The 10,198-nt window shown below is 40.8% G+C and overlaps 1 pseudogene; it reads right to left on the reverse strand.

The window, feature by feature from the left end:
- Positions 1–695: 695 nt before the first annotated feature.
- On the reverse strand, positions 696–3,131 carry LOC144773743 (E3 SUMO-protein ligase KIAA1586-like; annotated as a pseudogene).
- Positions 3,132–10,198: the final 7,067 nt, after the last annotated feature.

Below are 10,198 nucleotides of genomic sequence, written 5' to 3' on the forward strand. Positions count from 1 at the left end.
ACATCATGCAATGTATTTGAATTAGTCAGTCATGGCACTTCCAGTGGCCGAAGGGGTATGTGATTATTCAGTACACTAGAGTATTTTGTTAGAGAAACAATTGAAAAAAGAGGATTACCAAGTGGGCTTGTTACTATAGCTTAGTCCCCTGGGGCTATATGTGCATTTATTAGACACAGATTAGTTCAATAAAATATGGAACTATGCAGTTCTGTATCACACAGACACAACAGATTAGAAAAGAGGCATATATTCCAAATATGACGTTTTAATTAAAGAATTGTATCTTACCATAAAGCTCAGAAAAATGTAATCTCCACCAAAAGGACCTAGAGCTACCTAGGCCAAAGGAATAGATAATGACGAGGCAGTTTGAATTTCACACTATTGCAAGTCATAGCTATTAGTGCAAAATGGCCATAGTCAGTGCCACACAAAATGTAAACATATAAAGACAAAATAATGTAACATAAAACATATAAATACAAATAAATATGTTCTAAAATGAAAAAGCAAGGTAAGTCTTATAAAAACAAAATAAATTATATAAAATATAATAAATATAACATCCAAACCAAGAGACAGCTATAAGAAAATATTAAATAAATTGACACTGTCAATCAATGCAAATAAATAACCTATATAAAGTACACAACAATTAAATTTCCCCAAAAGTCCAGTAAAGCCTAACTTTTTTAAAACATTGCAATGACCCATTTTTCAGTTGGACTGGGCTAGCATCTATTTTTCTAGAAAAGCCCACACACAGTCTAAATCACTTGTGCATTCCAAGTCCTCCTCTTTCCTTGCTTTACTCCTAGTGTCATCAGCTGCTCTCCGTCCTTTTGCAAGCCATGACTGAACATAGGGTATTGGATTGAATCTCTTAAATGGTGGACCAACAAGATTTAAAAACATTAAAGAAGATATTGTTTCAGTCAGCAATGATGATCTTGTAGATGTGCAAATAAGATTCATTTGAGAAAAGCCCCGCTCACATTCTGCAGTACTGATAGCAATAGTGTGCAAAGCCATCAAAAGCTCCTTGAACTGCCTTTTAATTTCTTTTCCTCCAGATTCTTTATACTCTCTGTACGCACGTATGGTTTCTCGGCTGGCAATGTTGAATCTTTTACACAGAGACTCAATGTCACTTTCACCATAAAGAACAGGTAGCTCATCAGGCCAGTACTGTTTGTATAAAACTTTTACTTCGTTAATCAGTGTATCATAGTCAGCCTTTTTGTCAGCAGAATTAGTACCGCCTGTAGACAACAAACGATTTCTCAGATTTTCTGCAAGGCTACGAAAAAACTGTCCCTGTTCAAAGATTTTGTCAGTGGTCTTTCCTTTGTGCAGCATCACACCCTGGAATATATTTTCTTGCATTGCCTTTTTACACTGTGAGAAATGCTTTCCTTACCGGTCTACCATTGCCTCAAACACTGCTATTTGCCGACAAATAGCTCGATGGGCATCAATGATTGTAGAATCACGTTTCTGTAACTCGAGTGATAACTCTGATAACTCCTGAAGAGCATCATACATGAGGCCAAGATTAGCAACAAACTGGATAGATGATAATCGCCTTCCTAGGCCGGTGTACATATTTCGATTAGAACTGTCACGGGAAGCATCAACAGCTGCACTAGTAAAATGCTTGTAGAGAGCAGGATAAGCATTCCAAACAGCTTCTACTGTTCTAAAGCTTGATGCAACCCAACGAGTATCTAACACTCTACCTATTCTGCAGAGCTGAATGTCAAGAACTTCTGCACACTCCTTTAGCTCCAAACGTTTTTTTGTGGCAAACAAAGAATATAGCTTGTCGAGTAAGTTTTTGAAGTGATTTGTAGCGCCAATATCTTTCATGACATCATGAACGGCAAGTTCCAGGCGATGTGCTGAGCAGTGCCAGGCTACAATATTGGGAGAGATTTTTTCTTGCAACCTCTTTACAACACCACTGTGACGGCCAAACATCACTGAAGCTCCATCACAGGCAACTGAAACCAGGCATTTGGAGAGAAAGTCCTCACTTATATTAATAGGATCTTTTTTTAGAGCAGACAATAAACTACTTACTATGCCGTCAGCTGACAAATCACTCAGCTCAATGAGGTCAACAAAAATATTAGCTGGGGAGTCCAGCCAGGTAGCTGCATTCGCATGTACACAATTAAAGAACTTTTCCTATTTAACGCAGTGCCTTCATCTAGTAAAATACTTATTTTTGGGGAAAGTTCAATAATTTGAGCAAATATCTTCCTCTTCATTTCTGAGGATATGTGGCGTTGTATGTTTGAGCAAGCTACATTGGAGTGCAAAATTCGACCCATATCCAGTCCATTTAACTGGTGGCAGTCTATCTCTGTTTCAAAACCATACGCTGGCCTGTTCCGCTTTGCTTCCTTATAAGCTACACGGAATATTCTGGATGTTGATGACATTTGTAAAGATTGAGCTTTTGCAGTTACTTGCAATAAAGAATCTTTTTTTGCATTTTCTAAGATTTTTAAAGTTGCAACATGAGCCTTGCTTTGTGCATGTTCTCCAATCTTTTTTCTCAATGATTCTTGCTGTTGTTGTAGATTTGTGCCATATGCCTTCACAGTAGAGTCAGTCCATTCTTTGGACAATTTCATTCCCCTGGATTTCTCAGCACCAAGATCACGGACTTGGCGACACACAGAACAGCCAAGGTTAGGGCCTTTAACAATTAACCACAGATGCTTGCGTTGGAAATATATCTTTTGATCATGTTTCCAACCTTTAGGAAGAATGCCTTTCCTAAAAACTCTGTCTGAATGTGGTTTCAGCGATAATGTGTCAAATTGTTTGCTAGTGCTTGGAGTTTCCTCTGTCTCAGTAGCAATCTCCACAGCATGATGCTGGTCATCTCGGAGAGGACTATCTTGTGTCTTTTCTTCTGTAGGTGTGATAACGCTGCTGCTAGTAGTGGGGTCCCTCTCATCTAGTGCCTTCTCTTGCACTTCATCTTCTGTGTTGTTCCCTTCAGCCACCTGAAGTACATGGTCTTTTTTAGCTACTTTATTAGTAGGCTCCCCATCATCTTTGGGTTTAAATTTTGTGAAGTAGCTTGAAATCTTCTTCTGCCCACTGTGTGACATTCTAGGGAAGCAAAGTGAAATAAAACATTCTAGACATGTGTGAAGTGTGATGTCAATTCATCTAAGTAATTGCATGCACAATTATTTTTTTTTGCAGTTTGCTCCAAAGAAATTTATGCATCTGCACATATATTACCATCTACAACTGACTACAAGTATAATCCAAATGGATCTTACTTTGCCCACCCAAATTCAGACCTTTTCCAATTCATACGCCTGCCTGCCCTGCAGCACTCACTGAAAAGAGGCACAAAGTCTTTAAAGTTTGCCTCACTTTTAAGCTTTGGCTTCCTGTAGTATGACAACTAAAGCAGGGTAAGGTGGAAGTGTGCAAAGTTAGTTACACACTGTGATTCACAAAAAGTATTCATTAATTGACACTCAAGGCCAGAATGGGAACCCAAAGCAGCCTGGCCCCTAGCAAGTTTTGTTAGACCAGCCCCCATACAGTGCATAGCAAGTAAGCAAGCTTACTGACTGCTAGAGATGTTTGCATGGGGGTCATTCTCCCCTCAAGAACATTTTTTTGAAAAGAAAAACTAAAATGGTGCACAACATATTTAGCTGTATCAACTTTCAAAGCATAGTAAATTGTACACCTAAATGAGGACCTGCATAGCCACCAAGGCCAGAAAGCATGGTAATCTCACACTTAAGTACTCAGACAACTTGGAAATGTCAGACAAAGGCACCCAGGCCAGAAATCATAGAAACGTCAGACAAAGGCACCCAGGGCAGAAATCATGGAAACGTCAGACAAAGGCACCAAGCCTCAGGCCAGAAATCGCGGAAACATCACACAAAGGCACCCCGGAAAGAAATGATGGAAACGTCATACAAAGTCAACCAACCAGGCCAGAAAGCATAGAAACATCACACAAAGGCACCCAAGCGACAAAGCATGAAAATGTCAAAGAAAGGCACCCAAGCCAGTGGTGCTGGAACAATTTCTAGAGTGTTGGTGCTGTCCTCAATGTTACATCACTGAAGAAGTCATAAGATTGTGAAAAACCCAAACTTACACTAAGGACAAACACAGCAAATGAGCCTTGCTCATTCCGGCAGAGGTGGTGAGTGTGTGGTATGTTGCAGTAGATCATTTATTAGAAGCCCACTGCTTGTTGAGTGGTGTTGGTGTACTCAACTGTATGAACCAAAGCTTTCCACAATACTAAACTCACCACCCCAAGTACCTCAACTTCCTGCTCTATCCAGTGCTGAGGTAGAATTCCTGCATATCAGTTGATGCTTTGGACAGTTGAATAGCTACCAGACATTGGTAGTTGTTATTTGTTAATGATATGTATGTAGGCATACTGGCATTGGCATAGTAGCTCAACGAAACAGCTGTAACGATTCAAGATGGCTTGACATAGGTCTTTCAAGCAAAGTGAGCCCTATGAGGAAGAGAAGTTGTATAGGGACCCTACGCCCGCCGTAACATTCGGTATGTTTACTTTGGTACCTCCAGGGCTTGGCACTTTAACTTAAGGCAATCTCAGGAATGGGCTGGCGAGGTGAGCTGGCATTCTTCGAAATGGGGAAAACTGACTTACTCAGATGATCCAGTAAGCAGATCTGTGCCTTGGGTTAGGCAAGGCCTCAAGGGCTCTTTGCAGGCAGCATGTAGGCCTGTGCTAAATGCTAAGAGAGTTAAACTGCAAGCTATCTCAACTCAAGCCTCTCCCAGAGATGCTGTGCTGGCTGGCAGGGGTTCTTTATTGAGCTTCCTGCAACAGCTATTAGGTCTGTATCAATGAGGGATAACTTTACATCTATGTTCGGACTTGAGCACCTGTGCAGACTTATTTACCACATTAAAGTTACACATTTGAAAACGTAAACTTCAATGTAATGACATTTGGGAGTGAGAAACAAAGCCCTAAAATACTCTAGATAATTTGGACTACAGTTTAGTTGCAGGCTACACTAGAGAAATATTTTGTCTACGGAGCAAAATACAGTACATTTTCACCAAAACATTGGTGTCCTAAAAATTAAAAACATTGCTCAAAGTTATTGAACAATCACCGACATGTTTGGGAGCATTATGTAGCGGAGTACCCAGTTTCTTACATTAATTTAGTTTAATAGCGCCTCTCATACCAGTTTAAGGTGTCAGAGCAATTTGCATCATTCACACATTGCATAAATACAATCCTATGTGTGTAACTCAGTATAGAGGGAATGTTACATCAGACAGGACTACAAGGTATAGGAGTCACATTTCATCCATGATTGTCATTGTAGGCAATATAGTTTAGGGGCCCGATTCACAGAATAAACTTAAGACTCAATCCTAAAGGGGGCGTGGCTTGCGCGCCGCTGAAGCATGGCGTGTCGCGCTTGAGCTCCGTAGCGAGGGTGTCCCGTCGGATTGTTTTCTCCGCTTCCTGACTGCCCCTGGATGCGGAACTGACAGCCTTCTGCAGCGGAATATGCTGGGAGCTGTTTGACGGCGTTTTCCGAGCTTCATGTCATCAGCTGAATGCTTTCTTTGCTGAGTGCCTGTGACGCCTGTTTCTCTCACGGGCGGCCGCCATTTTCCCGCTTCTGACGCAGCTGGCATTTTTCTCCTCAGAAGTGCCGCTTTGGATACATTATTGCCGGTTGTGGTGGTGGTTCAGGACATTTCTTCTAAGAGGCCTCAAGTTGGTAACATTTATTCCTTTTTCCTGCTCTTTTCTTGCTGCTTGGCTGGATACTAAGTTGCCCATGCGCTGTTTTTTTTCTTCAGTGCTGCTGTCCCTGGCTGGTATAGATCTTTCTCTTAAAAGTCATTGCTGCTCTATTTGTGGGTCTGGCATTACTGTGGTGTCTGCCTGCCCTGCATATAAGTCCGCCGCTCGTATTTACTTAAAGCCCAGTGTGCTCAGTGTGCTGTATTTCTTTATTTGGGCACAGATTGCGTAGTTTTTGTTCTTCCTCTCACGTGGCTGCGCATTTTTTATTGGAGGCTGCTCCTACATGGCTGCAAATATGGGTCGTTCCTCGACCAACAAAGACTCAAAGGATGCTGGTACTTCGCTTAAGAGGCTTAAGGCATTGTCCCCTACGCCTGAGTCGGTTCAGTCAGATACTAACTCCACTCTGGACACAATATTAACGCGTCTTAATGAAGTGCATGATATTGCGCAGTCAACTAAAACTAATACGGATTTACTGCAAGTGGAGGTGTCTGCTATTAGATCTGACTTCAAAGCCCTCTCTCTTCGTGTATCTGCTACGGAATCACGAATCAGCTGTGCAGAGGATGGTATGCAGAAACAATCCAGATCCCTCAGCCACTTAGAGCGTTCAATGGCGGCATTGCGACGAGACCTCACTGAGCAGGAGGACCGTAACCGTAGATCTAACCTACGCATTTTTGGTCTGCCGGAAGATACAGAGAAATCATCTTCGTCTATGATTGACTTTTTATCTCATTGGCTTCCGGACACCTTACAAATCTCATTCCAGAGAGACTTTGAGATAGAAAGAGCACATCGTGTTCCAACGTTTCGACCTAAATCAGCAACCCAGCCAAGAGCAATAATTTTCAAGCCATTGCGACATCAACATACTGAACAGATTCTGTCTCATATGCGGAAAGCTAAACAGGTCGTCTGGGAAGGTCATCGAATTTCAATTTCTCAGGACTTTGCCAGAGATACGGTTATAAGAAGAAAGGGCTTCCTTAATCTTCGGAAACGTCTTTCTGAGATGAACATTCCCTTTTCGTTTTCTGGCCCGTCGAAGTTTCGCATTACTTACAAAGGTCGTTCTAGAATTTTCGATGAACCGGCCGACTTAGCTGCATTCCTGGACAACCAATTGGAGATAGAGATGGAGATTCAAAGAGCGACATCGCATGTTCCTGGTGCCTCGGGCACTTGAAATGTCTCCATGTGTTTTTCTTGGTGAGGGTTTTCTATATGCCTGAGTTTTTTCCTCTCTCCTCTTGAGCTTCTATTTTGATCTTGACCTTCAACTCTGTTGCTGAAGTTTCTCTGTTCTCCTTGTGCTCGCAATGTCTTCTTTCAAATGCCCCTCTTTCTTGGATTTAGGCCTTTATTGTTTTCCTTTTGTTCCTCTTTCAATTATTGCTCTCATGTATTTTTATATCAGTGCTCCGCTCTTCTATTTTACTCCTCTCTCTCCCATTTTTCCTTTCTAGACTCTCTTTTCTTTCCTACTCGTGTTACTTATTCTATGTCTACATGTCCGCTTCTCTTCTCTTTCTTCGGTCTACTGCCCTTGTTGTTTCTATTTCATCTCCATCTTCTTTTCCGGTCGTTTTTTTCTTTTCTTGATTCTTATCCATGCCTAATAGATACCTTGTTTTTTTTTTTCTCTTTTCCTGATACGTGTCATTTTCTATCTTCTGGGCTTTTATTCTCCTGTTTTCTCCCTCTCTTCTCTTCGATGCTTTTCTATTCCGGCATTCTCAATTTCTGTTACCTACTGTTTAACTTTATACAGTTATAGCTTGTTCTTTAATTACATCTTTTTGTCTAGGATATACATGATTATCTGCATGCATTCATATATTGTTCATGCTTTATAACCTGGTTTTGTTTCTTTATCAGATTGTCTAGTATTATTACTTAGTGTAAATATTTCTCTTGCTATTGGTGTACTCCCTCATTAAGACTGTACTGTTTTCTTAAATACACTATGATACTTTATAATATTAATCTGATATTCGTTGATACTTTTGCTTGTTCCCAGCTCTCATTTACCTGTCATCAGCGTGGTATATTATTGGGGTTCTTGTTATTCATTCCTTCTTATCCTTGTACGGGTCCCTTGCTCGCCTTTCCACGTTCTCCCTAGTATGAATTTGGTCTTTTTTAGGCCTCCCCTCCTGCTTCTGCTTCTTCTCTCCTTTCTCTTTTTTCTTTTTTCTTCTTCTCTTTCTTTTTTTCTTCTTCGGATTCCCCACATGGTTTCTCCTTCTTTGTTCCTTCTGTTATCTGGGTGGTTTTATGTCTCTGTGAGGTTGACTGTTTCACTGTTGTCCATGGCGTCTTTTCTCTATCTTTATGTATTTCCATGCCGGGTTTAAATGTTTTATCCCTTAATGTTAAGGGATTGAATCATCCGGTGAAGAGGTCGAAACTCTTAGATTATTGTAAATCTCTCTCTTCTGATCTGGTCCTTTTTCAGGAGACCAAGGTCACTGCCAGAGAGGCAGTATTTTTGAAGAAGGAGTGGGTTTCGGATGTTTGTTGTTCTGATGCCTTGGGCAAACGGAATGGGGTCGTTACATTAATTTCAAAAAATTCTGGCTTGTCTATAATCTCTTCTGATCATGATTCTGAGGGTCGTTGGTTGCTATCTAAACTGTCGGATGGTCATCATGATCTCTATGTGATGAATATCTATGCTCCTAATGTTGACGATCCGAACTTTTGGAAATCGGTTACCAAAAAATTGAATGACACCCCGCATTCTGGCAATCTGATTGTTGGCGGAGATTTTAATTTAGCAATGGATCCTCTTTTAGATAGGAATTCTGCATTTCAGTTTCGCCCCCCTAAATCCCACAAGCAAATGCTTAACATGTGCTCCTTTACTCACCTTCAAGATATATGGCGCCTTCACAATCCCACTGGCAGTGACTTTTCTTTCTTTTCTTCGCCTCATTCTTCCTTTTCTCGTATTGATTATCTCCTTGTTCATTCTTCTCTTGTTTCATCTTCCTCCTCTCCGCTTATACATCCTATTTTGATTTCTGATCACGCGGCGGTTACTTTTACGTTATCATCCTTTGCCCCTAAATCACATGCTCGTTCCTGGAGATTGAATACCGAAATTTTGCATGATGTCTCCCAAGTTACTGAATTTTCTAAGGCTATAGACACTTTTTTCCATGAGAACGACGGCTCTGTTTCTTCCCCAATAGTCCTCTGGGATTCGTTTAAATGCACTTTCCGTGGTCAAGTTATTAATTGTATGTCAAAAAGGAATTCTGCTATTAAAAAGGAGCTCACAGATTTATCCTCTGAAATCAAAACTCTGGAAGCCACTTTTAGACTTTCTAAGGATTCGTCTTGTTTACAGCTAATAAAACAACTGAAATACAAATATAATACTATTGTTACTAAAAGAGCCCATATTGGTGTACAAGCGCAAAAATCCAAAAATGTATTGTTAAAAAATCGAGCTGGGAAAATTCTGGCTGCTACACTGAAATTCCAAGATTGCTTCTTTAAGTCCTCGCAAATTTCTTCTATTACTGACCATTCGGGATCTAAAAAATTCCAAACTGCTGAAATACTTGAAGTCTTTCGTGATTTTTATAACAAATTATATACTCCCTCTAATCAATCTTCTTTTGATCAGTGTCGGGATTTCTTACAATCGGTTCCGGTTCAGTCGGTCTCTGAGGATGATCGCATTTTATTAAATAGACCAATCTCCCCTGAGGAAATTGTTACCGCAATTAAAGCTACTCGTTCTGGTAAGGCCCCTGGCCCTGATGGTTATCCTATTTTATTTTATAAAACTTTTCTCCCGACACTTGTTCCCAAATTACAATCTGTGTTTGATTCTTTTCTTCAGGATGGGTCTGTTTCTGGTACTGCTGCTGATGCAACTATAGTAGTGATCCCAAAAGAAGGGAAAGACCATTCGGATCCCAAAAATTTCCGTCCTATCTCTCTTCTTAACATGGAAGCTAAGATTTTTGCTAAAATCCTCGCCAAAAGATTGGAAGCCCTTATCCCTCATCTTGTTCATCCTACTCAAACCGGTTTTGTAAAGGGTCGGCTTGCGAGGGACAATATACGCACCTTTTGTCATATTCTTGGTGCAGCTAAGCGATCTCGACTCCCTGCCGCGGCCTTGGCCCTTGATGCGGAAAAGGCCTCCGACAAGGTCTCTTGGCCGTTTCTTCGGGCGGTTTTATGCGCACACAACCTTGGTGACTCTTTCATTAACATGGTAATGTCCTTATATTCCCAACCTAGAGCTAACATTAGAGTTAATGGGGCTACATCGTCATTTTTTAATCTTCGTCAGGGCACTCGACAGGGTTGTCCTTTATCTCCTCTTTTATTTTTATTATCTATTGATCCTCTTCT

The sequence above is a fragment of the Lissotriton helveticus genome, chromosome 8 (genome assembly GCF_964261635.1).
Source record: "Lissotriton helveticus chromosome 8, aLisHel1.1, whole genome shotgun sequence".
NCBI lineage: Eukaryota > Metazoa > Chordata > Amphibia > Caudata > Salamandridae > Lissotriton > Lissotriton helveticus.